Below are 7673 nucleotides of genomic sequence, written 5' to 3' on the forward strand. Positions count from 1 at the left end.
GAAACAAAATCTATAAATAACGGACATGTTCATTTTTTATTGGTATCTCACCGATAATTGATATAGAAAATACACATTGGGAAACTCGTACATAAATCATAAATTCTTTTCATGTGATCGAAAATTATGCATATATAGCAAAGTTATAAGAGATACACGAAAATTTGACCTTAAACCATTAAGTTTTTGTCTTAAAGCCTATCGACTTTTTGTGGAAGGAAGATATTTTTCTATGAAGTTTCTAACACTGAATAAATTTATTATTGGCAAACAATTTATTGATATTTTTTAGCCATATTATGATGGAAAATATTTTTTAATAAAAAAAGTATTAATGTTTAATGAAAAATATTATATATATATATATATATATATATATATATATATATATATATATATATATATATATATATATTCAACATATTGACATTATTTTGAATAGGAGTAAATGTGGTATTGTGGTGAGTGTTGAATTGTTGTATGCATGTGGGTGTGTTGATGCTTGAATTATAACAGAGACTTTTAGATGAACAAATTCATTTATTAATATATATATGCATAAGGAAAAGATATACACATGTTAACTAGCCCATGTCCGAGCGGGAAGTGAAGTCCTTATATATAATCATACGCCAAGGCTGTTGCGCATATGAAAGTAGTTCTATGATATTACTATATCCCCCTTACCAGATGGATAAAAAAACATTGTTTAAATGTTTATTATATACACCAGTACATCTTATTTATATCTTTTTGGCCTATGTATTTCACGGCCACATTTTGTGTTATATGTTGATTGTTTGGTGCTAGTTGGTGTAAGCTATTGTTTGTGTTAATGTGTTCACTTTGTGATGAGGTGATGTGATCGTTGAAATGAACCTGTTTACGGGTAGATGTTCCAGTCGCCCTTATTTGGACTCTGTTCCGTCTTTTTGAAGATCCATCTGAGAGTTGAAGGATGTATGATCTGGATTCTTCACGTTTACTTAAAAGTGTTGCTGGTTTCCATTTCCATGTTTGATTATCTAGCATTTGAACATCTTGTCCAGGGAAAAGTGCTGGAAAATCATGAGCTGTTCTGTCATGATACATTTTCTGCATATCTTCTCTATGTTCTAGTTGTTCATGGATATGGTCAGGGTTGGGAAATCTGGGATTTGGAATTTTCGCAATTAAGTTTTATCCCATAATGCGGTTGTTTAAAAGTTCACCAGGGCTTGGTAACTTGTGACTGATTGGTGTTGTTCGTAGGCATAGCATTGCTAAATTAAGGTCTTTGCCTGATAGCTTTGCCTTGATTAATGTTCTTTTAACTGTTTGGATTTGACGCTCAACGAAGCCATTAGATTTTGGGAAATTTGGGGATGACATTATGTGGTCAAATTGCCATTGTTGAGCAAATTCTCTGAATGCTTCACTGGAATATTGTGGTCTGTTATCACTAATGACTCTGGTGGGAATACCATGCTCAGAGAAAATCTGTTTCATTGCTGAGATAACCATGTTGCTTGTAGTTAAGCTAGTCATTTTCCTTATAATTGGAAATTTGCTGTAGTAATCAGTAATTATTAAATATTCTTGATCATTACAGTGAAACAAGTCAGTTCCAACAACTTCCCATGCTCTGCTGGGGATGTCATGTGGTTGTAGAGTTTCCTTTGGTTGTGCTGGAAGATTTTCTTGGCATATTGAACATTTCTTGATCATGTTTTCGATATTAGAATTAATCTTCTCCCAGTATACAGCATCCCTGGCTTGAAGACGTGTCTTTTCAATACTTTGATGGCTGTAATGAAGCTGGTCTAAAATGATTTTTTGTTGGGTTTCTGGGAAATAATCCTTGACCCCTTCATGATGATACCATCATTGACAGATAGTTCATCTCTGTATGACCAGTATGACTGTATTGCTGCTGGCGGTATTTCCTTTATTGAATCTGGCCATCCTGTTGTTATGATTTCTTGCAGCTGATCAAGTACTGGATCAGCCTTTGTTTCCTTTCTTATCTCGTTCAGGCGCTCACTCCTGAATCTCACCAAATCGACTCGCACGTCTAAGTCAATTGTGTCTGTGTTTTCAGTGCTAGGAAGACGGCTCAGAGTATCAGCTAGAGTCATTTCCCATCCTGGTGTACTCTATTTGCATCTAATATCCCTGTAACTTGATCAGCATTCGCTGCAGTCTAGGAGGTGCACTAGTTAGTGGCTTCTGTAAAATCATGATGAGTGGCTTATGATCGGTGAGTACCTTAAATTTACGGCCGTATAGGTATATGTGGAATCTTTGGACTCCAAATACAATTGCAAGACTATACTTTCTATGCATGAGTAACGCTTGTCAATGTCTGTTAGAGACTTTGATGCATATGCAATAGGTTTTTTATTTTGTATTAATGCAGCACCAAGTCCTTTTAAACTTGTATCCGTTTGTAGTGTTGGTATTTCAGTCGTGTTAAAATATGTTAATGTAGAATTTTGGCTAATTGCTGTTTTGAGTTTTCAAAACATTCCTTGTGGTGTTCTTCCCAAAGAAAGGGTGCGCCCTTTTTTAATAGTCCTCTTTAAGTATGTGTCTTGTCAGCAAGGTTAGGAATAAATGGTGACAAGTATGTGATAAAACCTAAGAATTCTTGTAGCTCTTTCTTACAGGTTGGGTATGACATGTTTTTTAGATCTTTGAGCTTTCCTAGATTCCGACTGACACCATTTTCACTATAGATCATCCCAAAGAAGGATATGCTTTTTGATTTGATTTCACATTTTGTAAAATTGAACACGAGAACATTTTTTAGCAGCTACTTGCATGAGCTTTTGTTAGAATCTGGTTGTGTTCTTCATCCGTTTTACTATCGACAACAACATCGTCAGCGATTCCCACTGCACCATCAACTTGTTCAAGTATCTGGTCCATCTTCATTTGGAAAATATCTTGTGATACACTCAATCCAAATGGTAGTCTCTGAAAACAGTACCTACCATAAGGAGATTGGAATGTTGTTAGTGGTTGAGACTCACTATCCAGGTGTATCGACCAATAACCAGATTTAGCGTCCAGTTTAGAAAATAGCTTGGCACCTGCAAAATGGTGTGTTAGTTCTTCCACTGTAGGAATGGCATGATGTGGTCTTTTGAGTGCTGTATTCAGGTGTCTTGGGTCTAAACATATTCTCAAGCTCCCATCTTTTTTATGTGAGTATGCTAAACTCAAAACCCAGTCTGTTGGCTGTATCACCTTTCTGATAATATTGTTTTCGACCATGTTATCAAGTTCCTGCTTTATCTTGTCTTTTGGAGCAATTGGTGTTTTTCTAGGTGCATCGATGTGGGTCAGATGCTTTTGTTGAGTGAAAGTCGCACAGACCCTGGCATGAAACCAATTTTATCAAACTGATCTGGGTGCATCTGCATCAGGTCTTTTATTGTATTGACTGGTGTTGCAGCAGGAGGCTGATGTCTATCCTCTTTCCCGATTGTGCAGTGAAGGGTGACTAATTTGAGCTGTTCTAGTGAGGGTAATCCTAGAACTGCTGGCCCTTGTACGTCTACAATGTAAAAAACACTGTTGTGCCAGTCTGTTCCATTGTATTTGCATGGAATACTGATGCTACCATAGCATTTTATCGGAGTACCATTATATGCTATTAGTTTGTTTTTCCTTGTTGGTAATGTGTTACCTTGGGCTCCTGTATCAATTTTCACCCGCAACCTATGGACTCCATTTCTGTTAAGCAATTTAATATTTATATAAACAAAAGCTTCATCTCTCTGGGTGATAGACAACGTTTTGATGCTGTTAAAAGTAAGGTTTTCAAGTTGTTCATCTATTCTTTGAGTATTGCATATTGCATCAGCTTAGATGAGCCATCTTTTCTTGGACTGGTCTCTCTGATATTGTGGTTGATACTCCGGCTTTGACCTTTTGTAGTCTCTGCTTCGTGACTTCGATCTTTGCCATGGTTTTGTTTTGCTTGATAAACAAACTACTGCTCAGTGGTTATCTTTACCACATGTTTTGCATTTTGATCCATATGCAGGGCAAGCTTCACGACGAAGTTCATGGCTTCTACCACAATTAAAACAGTTATTAAATTTCTTAGAACTTTTTGATGTTCTTATCGTCTGGATAATGGTGCTACTATTTTCATTGCTATTTAACATAACCCTGAGTTGTTTTAGATGTATATTAGAAGCTTCATACATTTTTCCGATGCAAATAGCTTCTTCTAATGTTAGGGTATTGTCTTTTCCCAAAAACTCCTTTTGGAAATCTACAATTGGAGTGCTGTCGATAAGTTCAATTATATGTTGTTGTTGATCAGACTCGCATAACGAACATTTTTGTATGAGTCGTCTGCCTCTATTTATGAAGTCATCCAGCGATTCATCTTTGAAGAGATCTGCTTGCCATTCATCGGCCGCCGGGTGGTGTTAGTGTTGCCAGACAAAATGACGGACAGCTCCCTTAAAATAATTTTTGGAAAAATAAATAAAAATGAATAGTCAGACTTGGCATAAAAAAGGAAAGTGTAAAATTATTTGCCATTTTTTTATGTGTTACACTCATATTGCTTTTAGTGTTCATTGGTCGGTAGAGTGAAACGAAGAAGTCCTTCTTGACTCGGTGTGAACAAGAAAATAACGGCGAAAACTGATACCCTAAATATTTAAAGTTCTGATAATGCCTTAAACATAAAATTAAACAAAATTGTGTGAAAAATCGATTTTATCCTTTTTAAAACAACAATAAATAAGTATAAATATTTTTTTAAAATATGGTTCTCTTGTAGGAGATGTCTCCCTGATTTCTATTTTAGCTTTTTCTAGCTCACCTGCCTCTATTCAAAATTTGTAGCAGCAGGCTGACGTCAATGGAATTATTTTTACCAAAACGGTCATTAACAATGTTTTTTCTAATGTTTAACATATTTCGGGCTTGTTTTACTGATGTCTATCATGTGTATACATGGATTTGAAAAAGTTGTCGAAATTGTGGTAGAAACCCACCCAATAAATGTCACGGTAACATTTATTGGGTGGGTTTCTACAACCATTTTGTTTTATTTCTTATTTTGAAGTCATTATTGAGTCTTCAAAGACATCGCAGCTATTTTTTGTTCTCCGGTAGTGTTCAACATTACTCGTTTTTCGAACTGAATAAACATTTTACATTAAATAAAAACACTAAAAACTTATTCAGTTAGGTAGAAAATTAACTTTTCTTGCCTTTGATAACATTTAGTTACATATTTGTTTTTTGACAACTTTTTTGTACCTGTAAAACAAACCTTTCTATTTTTGTGCTATTATTGAAACTCCTAAGATGTGATCCTCTTACGTCGGATATTTTTTCTTGTTCTCACGTAACACTTGACACTACTTTTTTTTTTTTTTTTTAACTAAATGAACGCTTTAAAATAAGTTAAACCCTTGAAAACTAAGCAAGCTAGGTAGAGAACGAACACTTAGAAAAATCGACTTTATCTTTTTTAAAACTACAGTCAACAAGTAAAAATATTTAAAAAAATATTATGAGGTGTGTATGCTATTTTAAAAACAATATCTCCTGTAAGAACGATCATAAAATGTGTTTTCAATCAATATTTATTCAATAATGGATCAGTTTTCCTATCTAGCAAAAATGGACGAGTTTTCTGCGGACGAGTTTTCCAAATACTGTAACTAAATAATTGCCTTCCAAAATGATTTTCTACTTTTTAGGTGATTATGTATAATTGAACGTTCTAAAAGACAGAAAAAATAGGAAAAAAACAGAAAATATTATTTTAGAATTTGGATTGGGGGATTAGTTTCTTCTAGAAATCTAATCTTTTACCATTAATCCCAAGTCTGACTGAAATGATAATAAAATCACACTTAATCATTTTTTTAAAGTTAATATTACCCCCCCCCCCCATGTATTGTAAGTATATTTTTGTTATGTAACATTTTCACTCCTTTGGGTTTTATAGAAAATCAGCATCAGAAAATCTCTCAACTTACCTTATTATCCGTGTTTGAGCGAAAAAATGTTTATTACTAGGTTAAAGAATAGATAAGTTCTTAAATAATAAAAAAAATGAAACTACAATTAACTGCAGAAACTATAAATCTCACCTTCTTAGCCATACCCAGGCCTCCAAAAGATAATTCTCGGTGGCCTCGGCCATACCCTCTCATAAAATTTGTGTGAACTATTTTTACCTTACAACTACCTAGTCAGCCAAATTGTTTTTTTTTTACATGCAATAAGCAGGGTTAACTTTGCTGCATTCCTGGCTTGTTCTTTTATAAACCATTTATAACCTTCTACCTATCACCGAGTGTCTTCTGGCCCTTGATAAGTGGTGACCTCCATGTAAAAAAAAAAAACCCTCATCTGTTCTCATTTAGAATTATATGAATAGGTTGTAATTAACCCCTGACACACCCACCTCCACCCAATCTTCATTTAGGTCTCTATATATCTTTTTCTTTTAGTTCTTATTTTTTATTCTGGCGTATTAACTTTCCTTGTAGCTACCCCCCCTAGCTTTATTATTCTTAATATTCTTTGATTTCCCAACTATCAATCTCTAATATAATCTGCTTATTACCACTAATTTTTCAACTATCACTTTAATTTGCTATCATTTTTTTTTTTATATAAATTGTAATATTTTAATGTTTAATTCTACCCTTATTGAAATAAAATTGTATTGTTTTGTTATTTATAATCTACATTTTATATTTAACTCCTATATCCATCGGTGCATCCAGTCTTTATTGTTACTTATTTTATAGTTTTTCACCACTTATTTTGCTTCCATATTCATTTCTATATTTTATCTTTTATTCTAATTATTTTTATGTTCTGATTTTCTATTTTGCATTTGATTTACTTTTCAAATATTTTTTATAAACTTTTACTATGATTCTGCTACTTGATTATTTTCATTTTTAATTATTCATCAGATCAGTTATTATTATGTACATATTTTATTAGCATTTTACATTATAATTAATGTGATTTTTATTCTTATTTTTTTTAATGATTATTTTATCATTATCATTGATAGTAATCATTACTGTTATTTCTAATTTTATTTTTAATTTTATTATGGTAGAATTTATCACAAAGAAAATTAGCTACAAATTTTGTGTACTGATTTTTCATGTCTTGTAAAATGAAAAATGATAACATATACATACATGTGTATGTATATATATATATGCATGTGTGTAGGTATATCTAAATGTATATATGTGCGTATATGCATGTGTATGCAACCTGGATGTATGTATACGTATCTAAATGTCTATGTATGTGTATGTACTGCATTAGATCTTTTCAATATACTCATGAAGTATGTCTACTTAGACCCCCCCCCTATTATTAATAAGTCTTTTCTGCTCGATTTCTTGTTTTGACACTTCCCCCTTTATAGATAGTTCATTTACGTTCACCTTACCTCTCTGTCTTATGATACCGTAATTAACTCTTTTCTTCTCCACTCACATTGAAAATCTCAATTAGACCAGAATTCGTACTTCCTTCTTTTTCCCTTTCTCTTCCTTTCTTTCCCCTTCTTTTTCTGTCTTCACTTTTCTGGAGTTTAAATGTCACATAATCCCTCTCCCTCTAAATTTTAACGTTTTATTTCTTAAACAAATAATTCTCTCATCTTCCATATAAGA

Source organism: Euprymna scolopes, chromosome 43, assembly GCF_053919585.1.
Source record: "Euprymna scolopes isolate OS-2025 chromosome 43, ASM5391958v1, whole genome shotgun sequence".
Taxonomy (NCBI): Eukaryota; Metazoa; Mollusca; class Cephalopoda; order Sepiida; family Sepiolidae; genus Euprymna; species Euprymna scolopes.